The sequence below is a fragment of the Giraffa tippelskirchi genome, chromosome 1 (genome assembly GCF_054371585.1).
Source record: "Giraffa tippelskirchi isolate mGirTip1 chromosome 1, T2T-mGirTip1v1.2.pri, whole genome shotgun sequence".
NCBI lineage: Eukaryota > Metazoa > Chordata > Mammalia > Artiodactyla > Giraffidae > Giraffa > Giraffa tippelskirchi.
Window position 1 is genome coordinate 222,484,128 of NC_137275.1, and position 11,799 is coordinate 222,495,926.

Sequence of the window (11,799 nt, forward strand, 5' to 3'; positions counted from 1 at the left end):
TGGAATTGCATCAGGCACACGGCAGGTGACTGATACATACTTGATGCGTACATCTTCAGAGTGACCCACCATCCCTCACTCCATCTCATACTCATTAAGTGAACAAAGAGCAAACAGCTAACAAGAAGTCAAAATGAGAGATACCAGTTGCTTTCAATCTGTGCGTTTTTTAAAAAATGAGACCCAGAGAAGCTCATTCACTTTAACAAGCCCTGTAGAGCATCATTTCAGCCATTTTTGCCATCTGGGAACTTTTGTTTGGACCTTATCCAGTTGCCAACGTCCTTCCCAAAATATGGTACTGGGAATATCCCATCATAGGCCGACTGGAAATAGCAGGATCGCCTCTCTTACCCTGAACCCCGTACCTCTTACAACGCTTTAAATTCTTTTACAATATCTTCCTGTGCCATCAGGCCGCTTATTACTTGTAGTTCTTTTGGAAGCAGTTACCATATTTTCTGTTATTAGTTGTTACCAATCCAAACAAACACTTTAGTTTTCCCAAACTCTAGGAGGAGGTATTTTTAAAAAGGCCATCTTAATTATACATCAGCAATGGAGAATCACAGAGGATTCATTAACATAATAAACAGAAGTCTGTTTCCAGCATCCCACAAGCAAGGTGATAGAAAAACAACCATTATTTGCTGCTCAACAACTGTGGGTTTCTTTTCCAAGTTCTTCTCCCAGCTTTCGAAATATGAGGCCTCTCCCTGCTGCCTGTGCTTTCACCTGAGGGGAAAGGGAGGGCTTTAGAGAGGACATGGCTCTTGATCTTTGCCTGGAGATACAGATAGAAATGAGACCAGGAAAGCTCCCAATAGACAGTCTCAAAACAATAACGTGACAAAATATGAAGAAGCGTGAATATGTGTGAAGAGCACAGCCTTGACCCCAGAGAGACGGGAGACCCAAAGCTTGTTTCACCGCTCACTAGCTGCGTGACCTTGGTCTGAGCCTGTTTCGTCCTCTTCCAAATGGCATTATCCCCTGCTTCACTGGATGAGATAAAGTTGCATGTCTGAATCTCCCAGCGTGGTGTCTGGCACATCTTTAGACATTCTAGTTCCCTTTACCCAAAAGAGAGTCTTTAGCACCCCACTATGAGATGGTTAGGTAACATCACCGGCTCAACAAGCTTGAATTTGAGCAAACTCCAGGCTGGTGGCTCAGATGGTGAAGAATCTGCCTGCAATGCAAGAGACCTGGGTTCAATCGCTGGGTCAGGAAAATCCCCTGGAGAAGGAAATGGCAACCCATTCCAGTATTTTTTTCTGGGAAACCCCATGAACCGAGGAGCCTGACAGGCTACATTCCATGGGGTCGCAAAGAGTCAGGCACAACTTAGCGACTGAGCAACAGCACCATGACTTTCCCACCCCCCACCTCTTCACCTTATCCTAACTTGGGAAACTGACCTAACTTGATTCTTCCTGGGGCCCCAGCGGGTTCTAGAAGCCTGCAGGCTCTGAGTGGTAGCTGCCTGCCAGTTGGCAGGAAACAGTGGTGTGCCGGAGTGGGGATTGAACTGTTGCCATTGGAGATGGCAACAGATGCTTCCTGGTTGAGGCTGAGTTGGCTAAATCAGGGCTCTGTGGTTTGAGACAGAATCCCAATTATTTCCAATTAGGAGATTGTAACGACAGCTGCTCTTAACCCACCCGCTCCTCACTGCTCCGACCTGGCCTCATGGGGTTGAGAGCTTTAACCTGGACTCGAGATTTGTACCTGGGAGCATCCTGTACACATATCCTGTTTGAATTATTTAAATCTCTTTCTCTGAACCTGAGGTCTTCCTTAGCTTAACAACAGTCCTGGGAGAGGGCAAAGGGCAAGAGAAGAACAACTGGGTTCAATTCCAAACTCGCATCACTTGCTGTCTTTTTGACCCGCGACTCTGTTTTCTCACCTGAAATGAGGATGATAACTGAGTCCTGTTCTGATGATGTAAATGAGATGCCCAGTGTGAAAGGGCTTCATCGATGGGAAGGACTATACAGTCCCCGTATCCGTGGGTGTGGAACCTGCAGATTCAATCCCAAGTGCTGACTGTCCTATGCTGCTTTACTTAAGAGGCTTGAACATCTGCAGCTTTTGGTATCCTCCTGGGTCATGGGACCAGTGCGGGGTGGATTCTGGGGGCCAACTGTACATCGTCCTTCATATCATTGGAGGCCCCTTCACCGTGAACTCAAGCCTGATGCTGCCACTGGAAGGAACGCCCAGGATAAAGTCAGATGCGACTGATACAAATATGCCTTAAGGCTTAAACCAGTCATTTAAACTCCCCAAACCTTCTTTTTGTCTTTCAGATTGAAGTACAGTCAACAGTAGGATGCTTGCCTCACAGGGCTTACAGTTTTATGAGTGTAGTGTGGAGCCCTTTGTAAACTGTAAAGCGCTGTGTACACATGAGCAATCATTATGTTCTTAGGGCTTTTTGGGGGTTGGCACCAGTTGAGTCAGCTGAATGCTCTGAGCAAGAACAATCTGTTTTCTTTCCTCTTGGCAAAGAGCACAAAAGACAGAGCAGCTCATAGAAACTGGGGCAGGAGAAAAAAGTTGACTCTCCCTGTAACTCTCTCTGACACACACACACACCACACTCATGTGCACACAACTTCCCTGCAGATTCCCACAAGTCCAGCATCCAGAATTCCACAGCAGAACTTGGGAAGTGGCCTCATTTTCTGAGCCGTCTCTGTAGCCCAGTCCCGACCCTCCTGCTTGGCGCCCAGATACAGTTAAGATCTAAATTAAGAGCAAGTCCCTGGCTCCAGCAGGCCACATTGCATTGTGTGGAGCCCAAGGCTTGGCTCCCAGGCCACCGGCTCTGCCATTTCTTTACCCTCTCCTTAACCCCCAAGTCAATCAGTCTTTATGTTAATTTCTTAAGTCTGAAATCCTCCAACTTGTCTCCGGTGCCCCGGGCACTACCCCCTTCCAGCCGCCACACTCGCCCATCCCCCTCCTCCTCCCGCTCCTGGAAGGGCCTCCTTCCCCTCACTCTGTCTCCACTCCAGCGGCCATTTAATGGGTTCTTCTCTCTGCAGCCAGAGGGACCTTTTTTAAAAATGCAAACATCACTTCTCTGCTTAAAACTCATCAAGGTCTTTCCACTGCTCTATAGTAAAAAGAAAAAAAAAACAGCACCTGAGCACAGCTCACAGGATCTGCGCTAGCTGGCTCAGTCTGTTTAGCCTCTGCAGTATTTCCCTTTGCCCTCTGATCTCCCCGCATACTGACCTTCGGTCTGTTTAGGGAACTTGTTCTCTCTCTGTCAGTGTATTCAGGGAACATCTCGGCAAGCCGCTTCTCCCCTGCTTGCTTTGCCCCACTTCCAGCTAATTAGCTCTGCACGCCTCCTGCGGGCACCAGTGCACCGTGCTTCCACCAAGAGGGTCTTTCTCAGTGGCTTAGTCTGTACTATGCATGTTCACAGCACTTCAACTCTACCTGTATGGCAGGTATCCCAGCTTGCCATCATATATATCTGTATCTATCCATATCTATATGTATCTATGTATGTATACTTCTATGGTGATATAGATAATGTTGCATAACCTCCTGAGCTCTGAGAGTGCAGGAATCATACCTTTGCTGACTACATTGTCCTAGATTTCCACCCAGTACGTGGCAGAAATTACTCTGAATGAATGGACGTGAATCTGGGCAATCGATACCCTTTCTCCTTCTTCTCCTTCTTCATCTACACGGTGAAGCTAATATTACTTTTCTACCTGCTTCAAAAGATAAACCAAAGAGACAAATGAGATCACATGTCTGATGAGGGCGATGCAATAAAGCATCAGCTTTAAACCATATTTAAGGAAATACAACATAAAGTTCAAAACAAGGCCTCTAGATTTGGAGACCCTCTGAGTCCAAATCCAAGATCTGCCTCTAACTGTGGCTTTAATATGGCAGTTAATTGCTGGAAATGAATTTTCTTATCGGGGAAAAAAGGGGGAGGTGATGGTGGCATGTGTTTCAAGAGATTTGTTGAGATAATGAATGGATATTATCTGTATAATATAGCTGACTCATAAATACCAACTATTGTTATGAAAATACCTCTACCTACATCCTAACATGAAAATCCCCACTCTCTTATATTCATGTAGGTGTGGTTTGTTGAGCTAAAGGAAACTCAAGAGCTGGGAATCATTCCCTAGAGAGTTTGGGAAATTCTTATCTTCAGAGAAGTCCCTCCTCCAGGAAAGTCCCTCTTTCTCATTCAGGATGAGTTTTTTTTCTATAATTTTTACACGTATGAAAATCTCTCCTCTAGAGTTGTAGAGTCCTTGGGTCAAGGACAGGTTGAGTGGAAAGTTTTGTTAAGAGCTCACTTGAATAGTTAGTCTCTGTCTGCCATTCTTTGGGAAAAGGTACTCACCCAGTTAACAGAACCAAACAGATTCCAAAGTTAACGTCAATGTGTGTTCCCTTCCCAGTGGAATTAAAGCAGTGTATGGAAGGGATCTCAGAAGTTCTGAAATATCCCTCCCTGTTCCTCTCCACCTATCAAAAGTCTATCCATCTCTTGAAACCCAGTCCAAAAGCCACCTCTATATGAAATCATCTCTGACTGTGTCCAGACTGAGTTGGACATTTCCTCCAGTGAGCTCCTCCTCTGCCCATCTTTTAGCCGTCTTCCATGAACACCTCTCACATGCTTCATTGGACAGAAGGTATAGCTGTACATCGCTTGTCTTTCTTGCAAGAAGGAAATAGACCAAAGTTGTTAAAAGCACATGTGTGCTCTGTCAGGCACCTGAATTTAAATCCCAACTTCTTTACCTGTTGGCTGAATGATGTCAAAAAAGTTAAGAGCTTATGCTTCTGGAAGGCAGCTAGATAAGAGGCTGCCAAAATGTATCTTACAGATATTTAGTGAAAGGAAACTTTTTCTGAGTTCGCAGGGTTTAACTTCAGCAGGGATTAACTATTTGATGATGGTTCCTTGGGTATCTGGCAAACATTCTGATTAATTTCAGCTATTTTCTCAGGTGCCCTTCAGCCTTTAGGATCTGAAGCAAGGTCTTTAGTGTTGGTAGACCTGGGTTCCTATCTCCTCTCTCAATGCTGTCATTTACTCTGAGACCTAGACATGTAAGTCACCTCTTGAAACATTGACTTATGTAAAAAGAAGAATACTATCCCATAAGATCCTTATAAGAATCACTTAGATCAGCAGACTTTTAACAAGTCTGTAAAACATTAATCAAAGAGCATATAAATAGATATTCTGGAAAACAAAAAACCTGGCATGGTCAAATGTGTTTAGGAATTGCTAGTTTAAACAAAGTTGAAGAGATTTATTTAAGGTAGAACTTTATATCTTATAAAGTTCTTTATATGTCAACATGCATTATATTAATGAACCTTCAGAAAAGATGTGTAAGATTTGATGTCTCTAAAAGTATCAGGCATAGAATCTGTGATAGCCAGAGATCTTGACATCTTGACAAGTGATGGAGCCCAACTCAAAATTGAGAGAGAGAGAGAGAGAGAAAGACGTTCTTTTAACTAATAAGTCTCTAGGAAAGGCTATATTAAGAAGATCAAAATTAGTCATCAAAACAGGGTCCATGTTTATTCCTGGGTTCTGATGATAGTTTCATGTTTTTGTTTTTTGTGTAGAGAACTGGGTCTTTACCCATCTCTGAATTAAACAGTGATGACAGTAAGATGGATACGATGCTCTGATTAGATGCGCCCCATCCCTGAAGCTTCAGATGAAAGCATTTCCACATCACTCTCATGGACTTAAGAGTATTACAGGAGTGATTTAGGGTGCCATTATCAGAATGGATACAAGTAAGTTAGAAATAACATGATGCATGCCACAGAATCATGCCCTCTTTGGGGAGGTGTGGAAAATAAAATGAGACAAAGACACAGCATTCTGTGGGAAATATGAGGGAGAGGGTTATGACAGGGGCCTGGCCATGCAGGCCCTCATGAAATGTCAGTCTTCTTTCCTTTTTCACTCTCCTTACGCTGTTTTAGTGTCTGATGACACTCCAGGAGCCTCTCAAATGAGCCAGTCAAACCATGAGGAAAAAATCTGAATCCCTAAAGATTGATCCAAGTATCAAGTCTGAGAACCTAGCTCAAATTTCCAAGCACTTGAGAAATTCTTTAACCTCAGTCATGAGGCCACGCCTATAGAATGCCTGACTGTATTCTAGTGGGCATTCTTTAATTGAAGGAACCAAAAATAGCTGTGTTTCCATATACCACATACCATACAGACCATGAGCCATACATATTTATTAGTTTAAATGCCACAGGAAAGACTTTCACAACTTTTTTCTCAGTCTCTTATTAAGATTATTTTTTCCCCATTTTCTCTGAAGACATTAATACTTCAAGGTGGCCTTGACCTGCTTCCTCTTTCTCCCCTCCCTCCCTGCTTTGGGCTCCCCCTTTACCTGTCTCACTTCCTCTGATACGTCCCTGCACTCCCCTTGGCCAGCCTCTCCCTCTGGCTTCGGGGAAGCCTCTATTTCCTGACTTCTGGATCTTTATTTTTGCCACTATGTGCCTCCTCTTGGACCTTTCAGATGCCTCACCCTTGAACTTCTTTCCTCACTTTAGGCCCTGCCATGGTGTTGCATTCTTAAATATTGTCTCCTCCAATTGGACGGAGAAGGCAATGGCACCCCACTCCGGTGCTCTTGCCTGGAAAATCCCATGGACGGAGGAGCCTGGTGGGCTACAGTCCATGGGGTCGCTGAGAGTCGGACACGACTGAGCGACTTCACTTTCACTTTTCACTTTCATGCACTGGAGAAGGAAATGGCAACCCACTCCAATATTCTTGCCTGGAGAACCCCAGGGACGGTGGAGCCTGGTGGGCTGCCGTCTGTGGGGTCGCACAGAGTCGGACACGACTGAAGCGACTTAGCAGCAGCAGCAGCCAATTGGGAACCATATAACCTTTTGTTTGCAGAAATCGTACCCATATTCATAAGTTGCTAAGCATATTTTGTAAGTCAGAACACATTGTGAAATACACTAACCCCTCCTGCTGTTTCAGCTTGCCTAACAGAGGAAGCTACAGTCTCTTGCAATTTTGTTCCAAGGAATAAAGACAATGTTTGGTAAATGAGAATGTACTCCAGCTCCTGCTGGAGGGAAAATACTGAGAAATCACACCCCAGTTAACCTGCTGGGGCTTTTGTCTCCCCAGCAATACCTCTGAGTGTAGGTAAATAATAATAATAGCAATAGTAATAATGAAATTGTATGTACAAGTTTATTTTTCATCTGTAGGTTTCCCTCCTTGTCCCAAAGCCCCTTAGCTTCTGGAATGATCATCAAGCATCCAAATCTGTTTTTCAAGAACCAAGCATGTCATTCAGCCAATAAAGAACTGAAACTAAATTACTGACTTGTAATAAAACAAAAGAGGAGATGAAGGCGAGTTTTTATTGAACGTCTCCTTCAGATCAGCGCAGGATTAGGTTTGTAGCCTTACTGGAGCTTTGAAATGAAATTATTGAATATCTAAATGTAGATATAGATATAGAAACATGTAAATATAGATATCTTCTTAGCTCAGACTGCATTAACAAAAATACCATGTGCTAGTTGGCTTAAACAGCAGAAATTAATTTTGCACAGTTTTGGAGGCTGGAAATCCAAGAGAGGGTGCCAGGACAGGCAGGTTCTGGTGAGAGCCCTTCTCCGGGCGTACAGATGGCTGCTTTCTCGATGTGTCCTTCGTGGGGCTCAGGAGTCTCTTTTTCTTCTTATAGGAGACTAATTCCATTATGAGCATCCCGCCCAAAGATCCCCCCAAAGACACTGCTTCCTACTGACATCACATTGAGAGCTAGGGCTACAACATGTCAATTTGGGTGTAGGTAAATATGCGTTTAGTCTATAAGAATATGTTTCAGTCCTTACAGAGGCGGAAACTAAGGCCACAGCATAGCCCAGGATCACACAGTGGGTGAGTAGGGTAAATTTTGGACCCCAGTCTATCTATCTGGTTCCAAATCCAGGTACATTTAAATCCATGGGTCTTTTAAAAATAAAAGAGAGAGGAGAAAGTAATTCAGACTCTTATGGAATCTTACAATGATGGGGGAGTTTACTTCCTCTCAAAGCACCCTGCTGTTTTCATAGTGTGGGTAGTAAAGCAGATTGAGGAACTTCCCTGGTGGTCCAGTGGTTAAGACTCCATGCTTCCACTACAGGGGGCACAGGTTTGACCCCTGGTTGAGAATCTAAGAACCCACATGCTGTGTGGTGCAGCCAAAAAAAAAAAACCACACACACACACAGAATCATGCTCGTCTCATTTTTAGATTCATCTCTGGTCGCAAAGAGTTGAACATGACTAAGCGACTAAGCATGCACCACTGCACTACTTCCATTAAACAAGTTTCCCCTCTGGAGCTCCTCATTCCTAAATAAAGGCATAAGGAGGTGTGGTCTGTTCTGAATGATCAAAGCTAGCATTTGTGAAGTGGCCCCAATAAGCTCTCATCTAAATCTTCCATTGGCATCAAACCATGTTTTCGATGAGGGCTCAAAAGTTAGAATGAATCCACCTAGCAGTTGGAACCCAGAACTGGCCTCAAGCTTGTAGACTCAACAAAAATTCCAGGTAACAGTTTAAATATTCTTTCCAGGGGAGTGAAGATCCCTCTTAAAATATGGAAAAGAACTCCAGGGATGGTCTTACACATAAAGGTGACCAGGAAACTCTCAGCCCATTGATTTTTTGCTATAAACACAGTCCCTCAAAGTGAAAGACACGTGCAATCTGCCTCCAAGGTCAAATCCTAGCTGCCCCTAAGGCCGATCATGGCTTTGGGCCGTTTATCTGACTATGACTCGAGGCTAAAGAGGCTGAGGTTTATGTGCTGCGATTTGAACCTGCGGTTCCCAGGGATCTCAGGTGCGTTGCAGGCGCTGCACTAACTAAGCCCTCCCACCGACTCTCTCTGCCTCGCTGACTGCATGTCATTTTTGCTAGTGCCCTGCGTGCCAGGCTTATACTGCCACTGATACTGTGCACTCCGGTAAAACCTTTCATCTTTGTATCTCAGGCTGCTTTTCAAACAATAATTAATTAGGCCTCATAACCCCTTGATGAGATTATTATGTATAAACACAGTCTCATGCACTGCCCAGGGAATTTTTTCATCAGGAGTTGTAAGTCCAATTCACACCTCCACATAGACCTCAGGCTACCTCCGTAAAGGCAAAAGAAAGAAGAGATGAAAGGGGGTGATACTGTGATTCACAACATGAAAAACTCCTATGTTGAGCAAAAATTGAAATATTTTTGAGCATATAAAACTCATAGGTAGCGTGATGGTCACTCATGGAGCATTGGAGTTGAAGAATCGATGATCAAGGTCTTCAATCTGCCATTCATGTGAGTTCATAGAGGTGATGTCATCCATGTGACCTTGGCCAGCAGATTAAACCCCTGAGCCTTAATTCTTCATCTGGAAGGAGCGATAATGAGAATTCTTATTTTACAGACTTCACAGAAGAGTTGTTCAATCAAGTTAGGCTATAAATTACAAAGAGTTTTGGGGCTTGTGAAGTGTTATACAAGCATTAATATTTGCAGTCACTGCGTTTTGAGCTCATGATGACCTGCAGGATAGAAAGATCAGTTTTGTTCTGTTTGTATGTGCGTGTGCTCAGTTGCATCTGACTCTTTGCAACCCGATGGACGGTAGCCCACTATGCTCTTCTGTCCTTGGGAATCTCCAGGCAAGAATACTACTGGAGTGGGTTCCTGTTTCCTACTCCTGGAGATCTTCCTGACCCAGGGATCAAACTTGTGTCTCCTGCATTGTCAGGCAAATTCTTTACCACTGAGCCACCTGAGAAGCCCTCTGTTTATCATGCACTTATTGAGCACCTAGAAATCTCTGCACTGTTTTTGGAGATGTACGGTACAAAGATGAAAACAATTTATTTTCTGAGGATTGTCTTCTTAATGATGTCTATACCAGGATACTATGGAGACAGATCATGGGATTTTAGGCAGTACTGGTTGCAATGCTGTAATCATTCCCTATTTTTTATTAGTAACTGGAGACTTTGGGAGATGATTAGGTAATTTGTTGTTATTGTTCAGTTGTGAAGCTGTGTCTGACTCTGCAACTGCAGCACACTAGGCTTCCCTGTCCTTCACCGTCTCCCAGAGTTTGTTCAGACTTACATCCATTGAATCAGTGATGTCGTCCAACCATCTCATCCTCTATCATCCCCTTCTCCTCCTGCCCTCAATCCTTCCCAGCATCAGGGTCTTTTCCAATGAGTTAGTTCTTCGCATCAGATGGCCAAAGTATTGGCGCTTCAGCTTCAGTATTAGTCCTTCCAATGAACGTCCAGGGTTGATCTCCTTTAGGATGGACTGGTTTGATCTTCTTGTAGTCCAAGGGACTCTCAAGAGTCTTTTCCAGCACCACAGTTTGAAAGCATCAATTCTTCGGCACTCAGTCTTCTTTATGGTCCAACTCTCACATCCTATTGACTACTGGAAAAACTGTAGCTTTGACTATAGGGATCTTTCTCAGCAAAGTGATGTGATTAACTCATGAATGGAATTAGTACTTTTATAAAAGAGACGCCACAGAGCACCCTTGCCCTTTCCACCGTGTGAGGGTAGAACAAGAAGTCTGTGAGGGCCTTCACCCAGTTTCTGGAGATTATAAGCTATCCAGTCTGGTATTTGGTTAGAGCAGCCCAAATGGGCTAAGCCAGTGATACAGCCAGCCCGCACGGCAAAGCTGTATGTTTTTCTACAATACAGAATGAGAGCCCACTATCATAATTTTACAGAAAAAGGAGGCAGCAGATGTCCAAAATCTGTTATTTGTGGCTAGAATATGAGCAGCTTCTCTTGCTTAATAACATAATACTTATATTGCTTACTTTGAATCTTGTTCATCAAATTTATATTTTAAATTCTATATATATAGAATTGTGCTGAAATTTATTTTTGCAGTAGCCGTAAATCTGAGGACTTCATATTTTTGAAAGAGTTTGGTGATCAATTTGATATGTAAAATGACACTACTTATTGCCCTATTTAAAAAAAAGTAATAATTTCTCACAGAGAAATTTGTTGTGGAATTATTTTGAAGTCCTGATTCTTCATTATTGATAAAGAGATAGCTTACTAATTTAGTAACTATTTATTGAACATTGCTAGTAGAGGTACAAAATGACAGAAGTATTTGAAAAACTTGGGCAGTATCTTATAATGGTAAAAATATACATGTACACCAAGACCCCAAATTCCCACACTAGAAATGAAAACTTCTCTTTAAATAAACCAAAATATGTGTTCACAAAAAATGCATACAGGAATGTTCACGCAGCTTTGTTTAAAATAGCCGAAAGTGGAAAATGTCCAACAGGTAACAAATATAGTCAATTCATAGTATATAATAATCAGCAATGGAAGAAACTATCAGTGAATACAGGGAGCTCATCAGTGTGATGGTTAACTTCATGCATCAAATCGATTGGGCCACGGAGTGCCCAAATAGCTGGTTAACCATGATATTTGGGTGTGTCTGTGATGGTGTTTCCAAATGAGATTAGTTTGATTGATGGACTGAGTGAAGCAGGTTGCCTTCTGCAATGTGGACGGGCCTCATCCAATCCATGGAGGGCCTGAATAAGACAAAAAATGTGGGAGGTGGTTGAATTCACTCTCTGCCTAACTACTGGAACCGGGACATCATTCTGCTCTTACTCAGTGCTCCTGATTCTCAAGCCTTCAAATGCAGACTGAGCTCTGTGCCA

At 43.2% G+C, this 11,799-nt stretch overlaps 1 long non-coding RNA gene across 1 annotated transcript; it reads right to left on the reverse strand.

The window, feature by feature from the left end:
* Positions 1-499: 499 nt before the first annotated feature.
* LOC145540942 (uncharacterized) lies at positions 500-5,987 on the reverse strand. The gene is made up of 4 exons (XR_014078657.1): positions 3,599-5,987; positions 1,913-2,212; positions 950-1,192; positions 500-735 (listed from the first exon to the last, which is right to left on the reverse strand). It is a non-coding gene; the product is annotated as an uncharacterized LOC145540942 (long non-coding RNA).
* Positions 5,988-11,799: the final 5,812 nt, after the last annotated feature.